At 41.7% G+C, this 17,182-nt stretch overlaps 1 pseudogene; it reads right to left on the bottom strand.

Moving 5' to 3' along the window:
- Window positions 1-3,400: 3,400 nt before the first annotated feature.
- On the bottom strand, window positions 3,401-4,535 carry LOC143400226 (poly(rC)-binding protein 2 pseudogene; annotated as a pseudogene).
- Window positions 4,536-17,182: the final 12,647 nt, after the last annotated feature.

Below are 17,182 nucleotides of genomic sequence, written 5' to 3' on the forward strand. Positions count from 1 at the left end.
ACAGTGGAGTTCCAGGTAAGTGTTCTCTGCTCTCACCACAGGGCACATTCGCCAAAGAAAACCATCTCTGATGCTGTGCCCAGGTGAATGCAGTGTGAAGAGCAAAGAATTGGTGATTCTGGGGAGGTGGATTCTGTAAAGGTGAGGACAGAGCAAGAATTTTAAGGACTTACTGATAGCCACAGCAAGGGCTAGGTTGGTAAAAGCAGGGGGACTACTGGAAAGAAAGAGGAGCATGGACCCCGTGGGTCAGCACCCTCCACATAGGAGCCCACACCTAAGGCAGGATCCCCTGAGGCCTTCTGTCTTCAATACACACTGAGGTGCTGGGCTGGCATCAAGCTTCACAGAGCGGGTTCTGCCAAAGGGGCTGCAGACCAGGAGGCACACTAGGAACCCACCTGCACCAGCCCACACCATGGCCTGAAGGCACCAAGGACTGAGCTGTAGCAGCATCTGACTCAGGTCTGGCTTGGCTGACTCTGGAGCTGACAGTGGGAGGCCAGAGTCCAGCCACAGCTGGTTCCCACCAGTTCTAACCAGTCCACCTCCCTGAGCAGTCCTGGCCCCACACACTCATCATTTCCTGCCTTCTGGGGAGTTCTGACATCCTTCCTAAGGATCTCATAGCACTTGCAGGTCACAGGGAGACCTGAGCCAGAGCCACATGGGCCTCATGCAACAGAGAAGACACAGTCCTGGAGATGGATTCTGAGCTGCAGAGGATGAGAGATGAAGAAGGCCTCTGAGACTGTGTATATCTACCATCTCTCATCAGCTGCCTACAGAGTGGCCAGGGCTCCACATGACCCCTTTCTCACCCCAGCTCACATATGCACACTCTGGAACCTGAGAGACAGAAGATGTATCAGCCTCCTGTATAAATAAGCCAGAAGGACAGGGTCTTTGCAAAAGCTCTTTTTCAGGCACTATTTCCACCCTGCAAAGGGACCTGCCCCACTGGGGGGACATTTCCACTTAGGTAGTGCTGAGCTTTCCTTACCAAAGCAGGCCTGGTTGGCTTCCTGCTCTTCTAGGCACAGAGTTACAAGCATGTTGAGAAATTTCAGCCTTGGTATCCAAGGAAGCCAACTCTGACCTCAGAGAAGGTGGGTGCCAGGTCTGGCCAGAATGGAAAGGAGAGAGCCAGGCATCCAATACTTGGGAATTCGTGACTGGGGCTGCATGGCCAAGTCCTCCTCACACTTTAACTCTGTCAACACATTTCCAGTCAAGAAAATAAAAAGATATCAGGAAATATAATTATTAAGAACATGAAAAGTAATTATATGGCAATAATAAAAAGAAGTCAGTGAAAAAAATGCAAGCACTTGAACTGGCTTAGGTAAGGAGCTTGCTTCTCCCACTGTTCAGAATAAAAACCAACTTGCAGAGGAGTAAACACATTCCAAGTTTGGCTCCAGAATCTGATTGCTGAAATGTGGCCTCAGAAGGGCTCATTCCCCGGTGGCCAGGAGGGGACACTTAATGATTTATCTCTCAGAAGCCACCATGTCCCTTGTCCTGTAGGTTTCTTAATAAGAAGATTAAAGAATTCCAAAAGAAGTGAGTGATACACTCACATCTATTAAAAATGAGGGCCCTCCATCAAACTGCAATTCAGTGCAAGAAGGCTGACTTACCTTAGGGGAAATGTCTGAAGTCTTTACAAAGAAAAATGAAATCATATGCAGGGAATATTAAATGGAAAAAGAAATAACCTCACAAATAAATTAGACATAAGAAAATTATTTTAAAAATTTCCAAGAACAAAGAAATACTTGGAAAAATGCTCATGCAAATGGTATTCAGTAAAAAGCAATATATAGGCACATGGAAATAAACAAGGATAAGATGTTGGAATAACTTTGGGTTTGCAGCTAGCAGCTATGAGCAGCTCAGAATGCTAGGAAAACCTCCGCTCCTACAGGCCTGACAGGAACACCTGCAGGATGGGGCACTCTGCCCTAGTGGGCCGTCTGTGAAACCACATCCTCAGTGTTTGAGGTCAGCGTTGCCAGGCTACAAGGCCAGGAAACCAAGAGTCAGGTGCTTCAGGGCATGAAACCCCAACTCATAAGGCCCCCTCTCAAAGGGACAAAGACCCTACCAATCTGCCTTCCACTGCATAGCAATATTTAGAGCTTCCTCATAGTGCGGCTACGTTAGACATAAGATGATTGGTTTCTAGATGTTGTATAACCTGCTTGCTTATGTATGATTGGAAGATGCATTCTATATCAATTGCAATCAGTTCCTCATTAAATGAGCTGCTAGAGGTCACTGAGGTTGCCACATGACAGCTCTCTCACCAGCTCCCGGTGTCTGTGTGTTGACTCTGCGTCTCTATCCCCCATGACTGAGGTAGCCGAGTGACCAAGTGAACCATACCAGTGACCAGACAAACCACAATAAGGGATAACAGTATTAACAGTAAGATGTACTGTATTGTACTGGAATTTTCTAGTAATTTGAATTTATCCATAACCTATAACCTGACAACATTTTTTTCAATGTGTACATACATGAAGTGTGTGCACTTGGGGACAAAATTTTTAAAAGAATGAAATGGTTAAGAAATTAAAAATTAAACTGGAAACAAGTTAGGTTCCCGAAGCAGGAACGTGGGAGGGAACTGAGACTCACCAACTCAGACAGCAATAGGAGTCTTATCAACTGAGGCAGAGAAACCACACAATACACGTTACAGCATTATAGTAACAGAGCATTAATGGTAGCAATAAGTTACTGAAAACTCAATGACAGAAACAAGTAAAATTATGGTTCCCCAAGATGGTCAAACTATAAGGAATGACAGAAATATTTGGTAGAGCACTCCCTTCCAGGCAGAGGTAGGGGAGAGCAGGGAAGGAGGGCACCTGCCCAGGGTCCATTCACCTCTATTTGGATGGGACATACAGGTGTCAGCTGGATGCAGTGGTACATGCCTCTAATCGCAGTGGCTAAGTACCCTGAAGCAGGAGGATTGACAGTTCAAAGCCAGTCTCAGCAACTTAGCTAGGGCCTAATTAACTCAGACCCTGTCTTTAAATAAAATGTAAAAAAGGGTTGAGGATGTGGCTAGGTCCTTAAGCACCCCTGGGTTCAATCCCTGGATTGAACAAAAGGGAGGGAGAAGAGGGGAGGGGGAAAGGGGATAGAAAAGATAGTGGAATGGGATGGACATTATTACCCTAGCTACATATATGATTGCGTGAATGGGTGATTATACTTCATGTACAACCAGGGAAATGGTAAGTTGTGCTCCATCTGTGTACAGTGAGTTAAAAACATTCTGCTGTCATGCATGACTAATTAGAACAAATAAAATAAATCATGAGTGGTTGATAAAGTGAAGATTTACAAACTATAAATCCTGGAATTGCTGACTGTTCAGAAACTACACTGGATCATGGGTGGTGGTGAACAACTGAAAAGGATTAGGGGTCAATCTACATTGTTCAAGCAGCTCCCCATACAACTTCCTCTCTGAGGAAAGCCTGAGGTTGATGAGATACTGAGCCAGGCTAATGCTGGCAGCAGATACAGTGATGGATGTTAACCTGACAATCAGCAGATCCTTCTACTGGGCTCAACATTTTCATCTGTGCTCCAGACATCTGAAGGACCTCAAATATTTTGGCACCTTGCAACCTGATTGTGCAGCCAATCAAGTTGTTTGGGACACTGAGTTTATGAGTAACCTGAACAAGTGCATGCAAACCTGCCTGATAGCCTTTCATCTCTGGAGAGCTGGATTCAGTGCCGCTGAATCTGGTGTTGCCACACATCAGAGGACAATGAGACTGTTGCATTGCCAACTGGTACAGCTTAGCTGCCTCTGGAATGGCAGTTTGTCCTTGAATGGCACAGGTCTCTACAAGGGTCCCTCCATATCAGGGTTGAAGCCCATAAACAGGGTACTGTGGGGAAAGCTCACACTGTCACTGCCTGTGCTGTATCTGTCCTGACCCCCTGCAAAGAGGACTGCAGAAGACGGCAGCTTGGGCATATGAGATTACCAACACGTGGGGGGACTCCAACATGATGGTGCACATCTGTTTGACACTCATTGATGGATTGCGGGATGCCCACCCTGCTGCACTGGGGGAGCATATCCTTGACACGAGGGCTTGAGCCCCTGTGTTCTCTCGAATCTCCTTCATCTCACAACCACCTTTTCCAATGAGGGAGCCACACTGACTAGCAGGGACCACCACCAGGGTCTATGGGCAGCAGTGCTACTTGTCACAAAACTGCTAATGTCTAGTTGGTCAATGATCATAGCAAAGCTTTGAAGGTGACATTCATGTGTCCAGCCATAGTGACCATTCTCTCAGGACAGTTCCCTCAGCAAAGTTCATATGTGCAGCACTCTCCTCCCACATCTTAACTGATTCATTCTCAAGGGAGTACCACCATCTTGCACTCACATGGCATTCCCATATGGGATGCCACTGTATCTATCCAATGCTTCAGTGTCCACTCCAGAAGGATTCTCTGACACATGAACGCAGAGTAGGATGCTGTGCCATGGCCCGCCAAACCCTGTAGAAAGCCAATGCCAATCAAAATCCCAACGGCATTTCTTGTAGAAATAGAGAAAGCAATCATGAAATTCATATGGAAAAATAAAAGACCCAGAATAGCAAAAGCAATTCTAAGCAGGAAGTGTGAATCAGGCGGTATAGCGATACCAGATTTCAAACTATATTACAGAGCAACTGTAACAAAAACAGCATGGTACTGGTACCAAAACAGGCGGGTGGACCAATGGTACAGAATAGAGGACACAGAGACTAATCCACAAAGCTACAATTATCTTATATTTGATAAAGGAGCTAAAAGCATGCATTGGAGGAAGGATAGCATCTTCAACAAATGGTGTTGGGAAAACTGGAAATCCATATGCAACAAAATGAAACTGAATCCCTTCCTCTCACCATGCACAAAAGTTAACTCAAAGTGGATCAAGGAATTAGATATCAAATCAGAGACTCTGCATCTGATAGAAGAAAAAGTTGGCTCCGATCTACATATTGTGGGGTCGGGCTCCAAATTCCTTAATAGGACACCCATAGCACAAGAATTAATAACAAGAATCAACAAATGGGACTTACTTAAACTGAAAAGTTTTTTCACAGCAAGAGAAACAATAAGAGAGGTAAATAGGGAGCCTACATCATGGGAACAAATTTTTACTCCTCACACTTCAGATAGAGCTCTAATATCCAGAATATACAAAGAACTCAAAAAATTAGACAATAATATAACAAATAGCCCAATCAATAAATGGGCCAAGGACCTGAACAGACACTTCTCAGAGGAGGACATACAATCAATCAACAAGTACATGAAAAAACGCTCACCATCTTTAGCAGTCAGAGAAATGCAAATCAAAACCACCCTAAGATACCATCTCACTCCAGTAAGATTGGCAGCCATTAAGAAGTCAAACAACAACAAGTGCTGGCGAGGATGTGGGGAAAAAGGGTACTCTTATACATTGCTGGTGGGACTGCAAACTGGTGCTGCCAATTTGGAAAGCAGTATGGAGATTCCTGGGAAAGCTGGGAATGGAACCACCATTTGACCCAGCCATTGCCCTTCTAGGTCTATTCCCTGAAGACCTTAAAGGAGCATACTACAGAGATACTGCCACATCGATGTTCATAGCAGCACAATTCACAATTGCTAGACTGTGGAACCAACCCAGATGCCCTTCAATAGATGAATGGATAAAAAAAATGTGGCATTTATACACCATGGAATATTACGCAGCGCTAAAAAATGACAAAATCATAGAATTTGCAGGGAAATGGATGGCATTAGAGCAGATTATGCTTAGTGAAGTTAGCCAATCCCTAAAAAACAAATACCAAATGTCTTCTTTGATATAATGAGAGCAACTAAGAACAGAGCAGGGAGGAAGAACAGGAAGAAAAGATTAACATTAATCAGAGACATGAGGTGGGAGGGAAAGGGAAAGAAAAGGGAAATTGCATGGAAATGGAGGGAGACCCTCAATGCTATACAAAATTACATATAAGAAGTTGTGAGGAGAAGGGGAAAATAAACAAGGAGGGAAATGAATTACAGTAGATGGGGTAGAGAGAGAAGATGGGAGGGGAGGGGAGGGGAGGGAGGATAGTAGAGGATAGGAAAGGTAGCAGAATACAACAGTTACTAATAGGGCATTAGGTAAAAATGTGGATGTGTAACCGATGTGATTCTGCAATCTGTATTTGGGGTAAAAATGGGAGTTCATAATCCACTTGAATCTATTATATGTAATATGAGATGTCAAGAGCTTTGTAATATTTCGAACAACCAATAAAAAAAAAATAAAGCCTTCTACTTTCCACTCTAAAAAAGAAAGCCAATCTGACATGGCGGGATCAGCTCCAAGCATCATTATTTATGCTCTTTTGGATAGGCACAAATCATGTGAAAATATTTGATGGCTTTCTTCTTTTTTTTTTTATGCTTGGAACAATAAATCGATACTTTCTTTACGTTCTTATGAAAGACCTTATATAAACCAGAGATACTGCCACACACGTGGGCAACCACTTTTCATCAGGGATAAAACTACAGTCATTCTTCTATTCAGTTGTTTCAAACCAAGGTGCATTAAAGACTCTTGTTAAAATTGTTCAGATAAACATGCTGATTGGGATCATAGTCAGTGTTTAAGAAGTCAGACTTTAAGAAGTAGTGTTCTAATCCAGAGCTCACTCATCACTCTTGCTCCTTCACTCAGGAAGCAGTTCAGCATGGGGGATGTCACTCAGGAAGCAGTTCAGCCTGGAGGATGACACTTTGACATTCACAGAGCGAATTGCAGATGCATGTTTATAGGATTTTAGACCTGACATTAAAGGTTGAAGTCATGATTTTAATGGAATAAAGTGAGTAACACTGGTCAAAGGTCACAACAATTAGTTTTGAATCTGGGAACACAGAGGGATGAATATGTTGAGGTGAGATTTGAAGTGTCATAGGGCAAGCCTTGGTGAGCCAACCTTTATTTTCAAAAGGAGGCTGATGACTCAGATGCCAAAATGTGTCCCCAGGAAAACCACTGAGTTTTCTCAATCAAATCATAAACCTAGTTTTTCTTTTTTTCATTATTAACTTCAACAGCACAAATTTAGTAGAGGAAATGATAATTTTGAGGCAAGTGTTTTCAGGAGTGTGTATCCCTTCCCTGGCTGTGCTCCATCCTAAGTTGAAGCATGGACCATTTCTGACAATAAAGAGATTGACCCAGACCTGTACCAAGGCTGGCTGTGTCACTACTGCCTCTCAACCTTCCCTTCCTCATCAATTGGCTCCATCAGTGTGAAATAGAACAGCCCTGTTAGTAACAGCACAGGAGACTGAAGGAGGGGATCAGGACTTCCACAATTAAAGAAGGTATCTCAGGAAGGCATGTGCACATCCCAATCCTCTGTGGCCCAAGGAAGGGAGTGATCGGTTCCACCCTCCATCAATGCTCCTGTCTCACCAGATGGAGCCTAGGAGGAAATGCTACCCGCATTCTTCTTCAAAGGCAGGGCCTGTCTCAAGGCTGCATCTTCTCAAGGAAAGTTCTATCAAACTGAAACACAATCTCACACAACCACGTAAGACAAGCAAGTCATTTGAGCCACTATGGAGGATGAAAACATGGAAAACAGGTGCTTCTGTTGCCCAGAATCAGTGTCCTGAGATGGTCTCCACAAGGTGTCTCCCTCTTTTTCACAGGAGCAGCCTCCAAAACTCAGCCTTATAGGAAGAAGACGTGGCATGACTGTCATTGCTTCCCCACCCACCATCCAGATGGCAACCTATGCTTCCATGTAGACACAAGGCCTTCTTTCAGTTCCAAAGTCAGCTTGTGTTTAAGTGAACCCTGGAATCTTCCATCTTGGTATGATGGGAAACAATGCTTCCCTACCCAGGGGAGGCCACGGGGGCAGATAATACAACATCCTGTGGAGATTACCAACTTTTGTGTCTAGTGGGCTGTGTTCTCATTTCTACATTAGAAAGCCAAAATTCAAACCAGGTTACCTTAATTCCAAACCCTAATTAACCACCAAGGACTTCCTAGAGAATTAAATATTAATTTGCCTTTCTTCTGGACATACCTTTTAAATATTCCTTGTGTAACCCCTTGCTAGATCCCTAAATCACTAATAGGTTGGTTCTGTCTCATTTGTGAATTGCTATTAGCTCAAATAACCAGGCATGGGAAACCTGGGGAGTCCATAAGCTCACTATACATAAGCTTTCTCATTATATATTGAAATGTCACAGAAGTTTCTCTCAAATCTCAGCTGCAAAACTTTTCATGAGTTCTGAATTTACATGAATATTTAAAATTCAGGTTATGCCAGAAAGTTGATTTGAGCTCAATGTCAGTCAGACTGGGCCTGACAGAAACTGGACTGTACATAGCAGCAGGTCTCAGGTAGATAAAGTCTAGGAAGACAGGAATAATTATACATATATAAGCATTCATATATATGAATGAAAAAAATCCAAATCTTCTCCATTGTGGAACCTCTGCATTGCCACAGAATGAAGTCAGTCTTACTAAAGATTACATAGAATTTTAGTGTCAGGTTGGAGATGTTTTACCCTAAAAATGTTGTAAATCTGTAGAATGCATTTGAGAAAATAAAAGAAATAACAAATGCCTCAAAATCAATGAGGTGAATTTTTCTTCTAAAAGACTAAACAAATGTCATCTCTCTAAAAAAACAAACAACAACTACAACAAAAAAACTACTAACAAAGTTGAGAAGAGTACCCCTATACACACACCTTCTTGCTTTTAACATACATATATACTTATGACTGAGATGGCTAGAGGGATTAAGAGGACCACCTCATACATTTTTCAACCAAAATTGTAGGCCACAAACTAAAGAGTCTTCTGTTTTTTGAGAAGCTACCTCCATTGTAAATCATCCAAGCACTGGAAGATAAACCCTCCACTCTCATACTAGTCTTCTGAGGGAATCTACTTTTCAACTAGACTGCTTCCCTTCTAAAGAGTATGTCTCTGGTTGGAGTTTATAAAATGTCCCAAATTCCCCATTAATAAAAAATAATAACTAATTGTTGGCTACTTTCCCATATCTATCATGAGCCCTTTCTTCTGAAAGACCTGCTGACCATGTGCTCTGCTAACATTGTTGACCTGTTTCTTATTCTGTTTTTTACTATACTGCAAACTTCTTTTTGGGAAGAAGACAGTGCGAAAGAACAAATCAGTATCTTACTAGAAGGCAATATTATAAGAACCCATGTTGACTCCAAGCATACAAAGTACTCAGCGAATACAATGGTATTCACCATGAATACCATTAATGGAGTTGAAATTGAGGAAAAACAAATAAATCTTCTTTCACCAACAATGTTATTATACTCTGTTCTAGAGGTCATCAGGCTGAGGGTATAATCCTATTGATTTTGCTGTAGATGATCCTCTGACATAAGGGTCACAATAGTAGTGGTCCACCCAGTTGTTTTCCTGAACTTGTGTCATGGGAGTCTTAGACCAGATGCCTCATTCTGGGAGCCCTAACTAATTACACACAGCCACTCACGACCAAAAAAGAAAGTGTAATTGTGCAAAGCTGGAAAGACAACTAATCAACACGGTCACAATGGAAAATCAAAAGGAAACCAGTATCTCCGATCTGTCCTCCAGTTGCTGAGATGAGCTTCAGGTGTGGAGGAAGGACTGGGGTAGGGCTGAGAAGTCTGCATACTTAAGCAGTCATGGATCACCTCTCAGTCCTGCTTCTGTGAGGAGGCTCCCTCGAGAGAATGTTATTGCTTGAAGAAAAACTGCCCCTTGATGCTCAGGATGCTTGTCTATCAGACCTGTGATCCTGGAAGAGGCAATTCAATCTGCATGAGAGGACAGCTCCTGCTTAAGGGAGGGTCCCACTGTGGGTGATCTGCCTCCCCTGCATCATTCTTGAAATTTTATGACAAAAATTTAAAATCTCTAGAGGCTACTCCAGGGATCCGAAATGGGAAACCACAAATTTTGCCCATCTTGAGGGAGAATAGAAAGATTAGCTAAATTTGGGTTTGATAAACCTTACATAGCTAGGTTTTGGTGAGTACTCCTTAAATGATTAGCATGCCTATATGCAGAACTCAACAGGAATCTGACCCAAAGTTTACAAAAGTAACAAAGAGAAAAGATACAAAATGAAGGCAGATATGCCAATCTTTATCTTGCTCAGTTACCCACAGGACATCTTTAGGCAGAAGTAAAGGGTCATGGCTTTTAGCCAAGCAGTCCCTCTTTACTTTGTCTATCTCAGTTGGGCCTGCATGTGTGTCTAGTGGGTGAACTTTTCACATCAGAGTGTCAAAAGCACTCCGTAGCTCATGCTAATGCTGCCATTTCTTGAACACACAATATAAAGAGTCAGGATGACAGCACACCACAATGACCTCAACTCCCCCATCCTCCAGAGGCAGAGTGAAGGCTGCTCCTATCTTCTCACATCTGAACTCTGCTTAGATGAGTTCTCTCTCATTTGCACAGTTCATCATTCCAGGGATTGGGCTACTGTGGCAGGCAAAATGGGCCTCATTTCTTAACACAGTTAAAAAACAGATTATAGCGGGGCCCGGTGGTACATGCCTGTAATCCCAGAAGCCCAGGAGGCTGAGGCAGAAGGACCATAAGTCCACAGCCAGCCTCAGCAAAAAGTGAGGGCTAAGCAACTCAGTGAGACCCTATCTCTAAATAAAATACAGTATAAGACTGGGGGTGTGGCTCAGTGACCGAGTGCCCCTGAGTTTCTTCCTGGTACCAAAAAATGATTGGAAAATCAATGATCTATGAAAATAAGATTTCAAAAACTACTATTTTCAGTTTGAGACCCTTTTATTTTAAAAATGATGTCTGTAAGGGAAATTTCCATTTATAAAGTGTGTCTCTCAGCCTCAGAATGGGAAAGATGACTGGATCACTAAAGAACGGAAAATGTGTCAAATTAGATGTACGTGTGTGTGTGTGTGTGTGTGTGTGTGTGTGTGTGTATGAATAGAGAGAGAGAGAGAGAGAGAGAGAGAGAGTGAGTTTTGTAGATGGACACAACATCTCTATCTTATTCATTTCTATGTGGTGCTGAGAATAGAACCCAGGGCCTCACACATACTAGGCAAGCTCTACCACTGAGCCACAACCCCAGCCCCTCATCTTTTCTTAGAATGATGATAAATAACTGTTTCAATTAACTACAAATTATAACATTATATCCACATTAATCATGTGTTGTTACAAATGTGTTGTTGTTGTTTTTAACTCAAATCTCCTACTTTACTGGGACAAAAACTGAAACTTTGAAAGATTCAAAGTTTACATTAACCCCAGGTAATAATTCCCTCATTATTACATTTAAAGAAAAAAATCCAGGTTTTAGCTTGGTAAAACCACATTTTAAATCTACTATTTTAATCAGCTTTTTTGCTGCCATGACTAGAAGACTCCCTTGCTCTGGGCCCAATGTGAGGCAGAACACCATGTCAGAAGGGCATGGAGAAGAAAAGCAGCTCAGGATGTAGCAGTCAGGAAGCAGAAAGAGAGGGCTGCCTTCACCAAGGACAAAATATAACCTGCAAAGCCACATCCCCAGCTACCTATCTCCACCAGCCACACCCTACCTCCTAAGTTGCCACCAAGGTAATCCATTAAAGTGGATTAGTGAGCTGATCAGGTAAAAATGCTCATCACCCCATCATTTCACCTCTAAACCTACTTCCAGTGTCACACATGTGAGCTTATGTGGGACATCACAAATCTAAATCACATCTAGAGAAAGGAACTATATTTTGGTCAGTTTCTGCATCACTGTGACCAAAATATTCAACAAAAACAACATAAAGGCGGAAAGGTTGATTTGGGGTTCCTGGTTTCAGAGGTCTGATTTTTAGATGGCTGACTGCCTTGCTCTGGGCTCAAGGTGAGGCAGAACAATTGGGTGTAAGAGCCAACTGTGGATTAAAGAAGTGGGGTGGCTGCAGGACAAATAATGCTTCCAGGAAATGCTCCCAATGACCCATCATATCTACTCATGTCTCACCTATCTACTTTCACCACCCAGTCAGTCCATCCAAACTAGAATGGACTGATAAGATCCCAGCTCTCATAATCTAATCATTTCACCTCTGGATATTCCTGCATTAACAGAAACTTTTGGGGCACACCACAGATCCAAACCATAACAAATCTCCTTTGGAAATGCCTTTATTTCATACACCAAACCTTTCCAGCCCAAACTTTCTTCCTATTGAAAGGAAAAAAGGAAGTATGCATGTTTTATCCTGGAGACTATAATGACAAATTTCATATGACAAGTATAATGGTTAATTTCTTGTAGCTCAACCTGTTTCCCAATGCAACAAACCTGTCCTGACATCTACTCCTTGTCATTGTGGCACACGTCCCAAAGTCTGGGCTCTAACCCTACGTGAACCCAATCACCAAAGTGAACTACTACTTACAGGACAAATTGGTGGATTCAAAATTCTAGATGATATAAATAATTCATCAGATGCAGAAAATGCTTGGGAGCATTATGACACATTCAGACTTCTACCACCTCACTGTCACTTCTACTCTGCTGTCATATAGGATTCCAAAAGATTTTGAACCTAATCTTACAAAAATTACACATATAGAGTGAATAAGAATTAAAATGATTTGGATATTAAAGAAAGATGAACCTTTCTTAGAACTAGCTATTGCACATGACTGTATGAATGCGGACTCAAATTGGACAGGAAAAAAAAATAGAACCAATAGATAATAAATTATTTTAAATACTCCAAATATCAAATAAATAATTCATCAAGTACAGGTAGTTGTACATACAAGGGAAAACCATTGTCAGTCTGAGTAAAGTATGATGATATACAGAGAGGATTTGGGTGTTGGTTTGGATGCCTAACCACTCATTCACCACATTTTCTTCACAATATAATCTTGATCATTGGCACTTTTTTAGATACATTAGACCTACTTTATGTTGGAGGGAAATGCTGTCAGATGCAGAGGATGGAAATGATTAAAGCTGAGAACGAGCTCACAATGGCTAGTATCACTAACATCATGCAGGGATTGCTTCCTTGAAGGCTTTAGAACTATTTCCTTTTCCTGAAGACTACGATCTTTTCTCTCAGACTCTCTATCAAATGCTATGATCGAGCCTTTCAAGCTCTGCATGCACACTGTGGTACTTAGCTCAAAGGGTCCACTGTTAAGCTGAACTTCTCTGAAGCTGCATACGTATTGGAGATCCCGAACAGTGTAAAGCCTTGATTGAACAGACCCTCATGACTGAGGAGAGGAATATTGCATGTCAAGAACCATAATTATTTTGGGCTATCTTAGAGCCTTTAAAATCTGTTTATTTTCAACCTTTGTATCTTATCTAAAATCCCTGTTACATTATTATGAAAATGTATCACTAATTTTAGCCAACCTCTTCCCTATATCAATCTTAAAGCTACAAATTCTACAAGATTATTTCTGAAAATTATAAGCAGGTTTCCTTGCCTGCCTACATAAGGACCCCAAGGAAAAATCTGTAAACCTACTGATTCACAGACATCTTTGTTCCATGGGTAAGGAAGTTCATCAAAACTCTTCAATGGAGCAACAAATCTTTAAGTGTAACATGAATCTGTGTGCCAAGGACACAGTCATTCACATTTGCCTCAGAATAAAGTAATTTCTTATTTCCCTTAAAACAATGTTAACATTTTATGTCACCATTTTCTCAATATTTCTCTTGTGAAACAATCAGGTGGCCTATGTAATGAGGACTGGCTTGGGACATAGGCTTGGATGCTAGTAGCACAACCATGAGTTGCCGCAGTCTAATAGAGGAAGTAGATGAACAACACAACCGAGCAAAGGTCAGGATATGCACATAGGGAACAACTCTCCTGGAGCTGGCTAGTTTTTGCAAATACGGAGATGAAGGTACCCCAAGGGGAACCTGCAACCTTCACTCTCTACTTGCCTTCCTGTGCATGCTGTGATTCCCAGTTGGTACTGGCCCTGAGATGGAAACTCCTCCTTGGGGTAGCCTCCAACAGGAGGGGAGGAATAGGATGCAGAGAACTTCAGACACTGGGATTGCAGATTAGCTGGAATGTACCCTTTCTTTTTTCCTGCATTTTCCTTAGTGCATGATACTTACACGTAATGCTGTGATGTTATAAGGCAGTCACACGTGCACAAAGTAGAACAATATAACTTTACCATTACCCTCCCAGCATCTCTTCTTTTTCCTTATCCTTTCCTCATCCTGTGCCTGGTCCTTTCCTCTACTGATCTCTGATTCTGTTAAGATCTCCCTCTATACATTTCTTTTACTTTTTTTTTTTTTTTTGGTGCTGGGAACTAAACGCAGGGCCTTGGACATGCAAGGCAGGCACTCTACCAAATGAGCTGTATCCCCAGCCCCCTTCTTTTCCTTTCTTTGTAACTTCAACCCTAGAGAAAACATGAGCCTTGACTTTCTGAGTTGACTTTTTTCACTTCACATATATTCTCCTATTTCATATATTCTCCTACAGATGACAATTGCATCCTTCTTTATGACTGAATAAGATTCTACTGTGAATTTACCCCACATTTTTTGTATTAATTCATCCACTGATACACACTGATGCCAGTTCCATATTTTAAATTCTGCTGCTATGGTCCTGGACATGCAGGTATCACTATAATATCCAAACATCAATATTTTATAGAAAATACCAAAAAGTGGTATAGCTCATCCTATGATTTTCCACAATTTTTTTTATAAAGGCTGTCCTTACTCCAAAATGTTTTTTAGTACACTTATCCAGGATCAAATAACAATCTGTGTGGGTTTGTCTCTTTAAATTCTACTCTGAACCACTGGTTTGTCTCACTTATCTGGTTGAATGTGTTCATGTTTTAAGAACATTATATCCTCAAATTCCTGAGATTTACTTTACAAATTTCTTAAACTAATTAAAGTACTATTATTTCTTCAGTAGTTAGCTCATTTTAAACCTAATGATTCATTTTTCATGTTAATAAATTACTGAAATGTGGATTAAATGAATCATCTGATCATACAGCATATTGAGTCCCTCAACAAATTCCTTGTTGCTCATCCCCAAATACAATTTTTGTTTACAGTAGTTTGCCTTTGAATATACAGGAATGAAGTTAGCATACAAACCAGAATCCATGGTTTGAGCAACTATACTCCAGCCCTTTGTCTCCTCTTCTTTCTACACAAATTATGAGATATTGTTCTCCATTGCTCTGAGCTCAGTGATCACACCAGGATATTGAAAACCAGCTCACATATATGAATAATGTCCACACCATCCCTCCACCTGCTGCCCAGATTTGAGATGTCAAAAATTTCCTCCAATACCCTACCCCAATATTATTCTCAATTATTCCTCAGAATAATTGAGAATAATTGTCCTATAAGAACAGAGACATTTACTCTGATGCTGCCTCAAAAGACAAATCCTTTAAAGATTCCATCCCATTGTACTGGCCCCTGAGTCAGGGAGGGGCATGGTCAGTGGGCTCTCCCCCCATCTCTTTCCACTTCCCATTCTGCCACCTCTTACCTTTTGCCTTCCCACACTTCTTCTTCTCCAAGAGACAGTTTGGCCCTATCATCTCATGGGATTGCTTTTCATTCTTCTACATCCACATTCTACATGTATTCTTAGAGATATACAAGCAACAAAGAGGGGTGGGGAGGAAGTGGGCTCGCTCAAGACCAACTGAAGAGCCATCCAGTACCTGATACCAGAGGATCAGCACACTTGTTGAGCTGGAGGCATAGCATGTTGTACTCAAGGGTCTTGGTGAGCAGGTCAGTTGTTATTAGGTTGCTAGAACTGCATGTTACACATAACTACTCTTGTGTGTGTGTGTGTGCCAGGGATTGAACCCAGGGCCTTGTGCATGCATGGGAGACAAAACACTCTACCATCTGAACTACACTCCAGCCCTTTGTCTCCTCTTCTTTCTACACAAATTGCTTCTGAAAATTTGAGGGTAGTTACTCATGCAAACTTGCAGGTTGCACAGGTTATCTTCATCTGATCCCCACTAATGCTCATGTTCTGTGTGGTTAAGTGAAAGAGTTTAGCTGCCCAGTAACCTACAATGGAAGTCATCATATCAATCTTCAGGAAATGTGATTTATTCTTGTTCAGGATAGTACACAATGCAGTGTCATTTTCTCCAAGGACATCAAAACTTTTTCTCATCGGAATTTTGAAATGATGGCAAACAGCAGTGCCAAGGAAACCCACACTGACAAAGGAGTTTGCCCTCAGAACACTGGGGGTAGCCTCTCCCATGCTTTATTGGAAGCAAATACCATTGTTTCCTCTTCCTTTACCAATCAGTACCTGGACCATCAGGCACCAAGGATATAAACCCCATCAAGGCTGCACACTACAGTATCAAGGGAAGCAGACGCACAGAAAACAGAAAGGCCACAGCTCACTCTGCACAATCCAAACCTGTTAGACAATTAGGGATTGGCTTGGTTCACTCTCGCCCTCCTCCCCAGCTGCCATGAGGTAAGTAGGTCTACCCTCCTACACCATTCCACATTATGTTCTGCTCCACCTCAGGCCTAAAGCAAGGCAGTCAGCCAGTCATGGACCAAAATAAATCTTCCCTCCCTGAGGTTGATTTTTCTCTGCTATTATTGTCAATTCAGTGGAGATCCAGTCTGACACATAAATCAAACTGGAACATGTAAAGACTATCCGATTTCTGTTTCAGAATTTCTCACCCTGTGCAAATTGTTTTATGTTCTTCAAAAGAATTGGAAAAATTGGACACTTACACACATTTCTTTGTTCCATTACCTTTCATGTATAGGAAGTAAATATCACACATTTAGAAGGTTTTCTCCCTACTGTGAGTAAAATGGCTTTGAAAGCAAGTGGGGAAACTGACTTACCATGTTCATTTGTTCAGAGTTTCTGTCATGTGAATCCTTTCATGTATTTGAAGATGATCAGGGAAACTGAAAAATTTGCCATAATTTTTGCATGCAAAGTGCATTTCTACATTACCATTTCTTTAAGGCTTATTAGGGAACTGCACCACTTTTCTGATTCTTTATATTAGTAT

This window comes from Callospermophilus lateralis, chromosome 5 (assembly GCF_048772815.1).
Source record: "Callospermophilus lateralis isolate mCalLat2 chromosome 5, mCalLat2.hap1, whole genome shotgun sequence".
NCBI lineage: Eukaryota > Metazoa > Chordata > Mammalia > Rodentia > Sciuridae > Callospermophilus > Callospermophilus lateralis.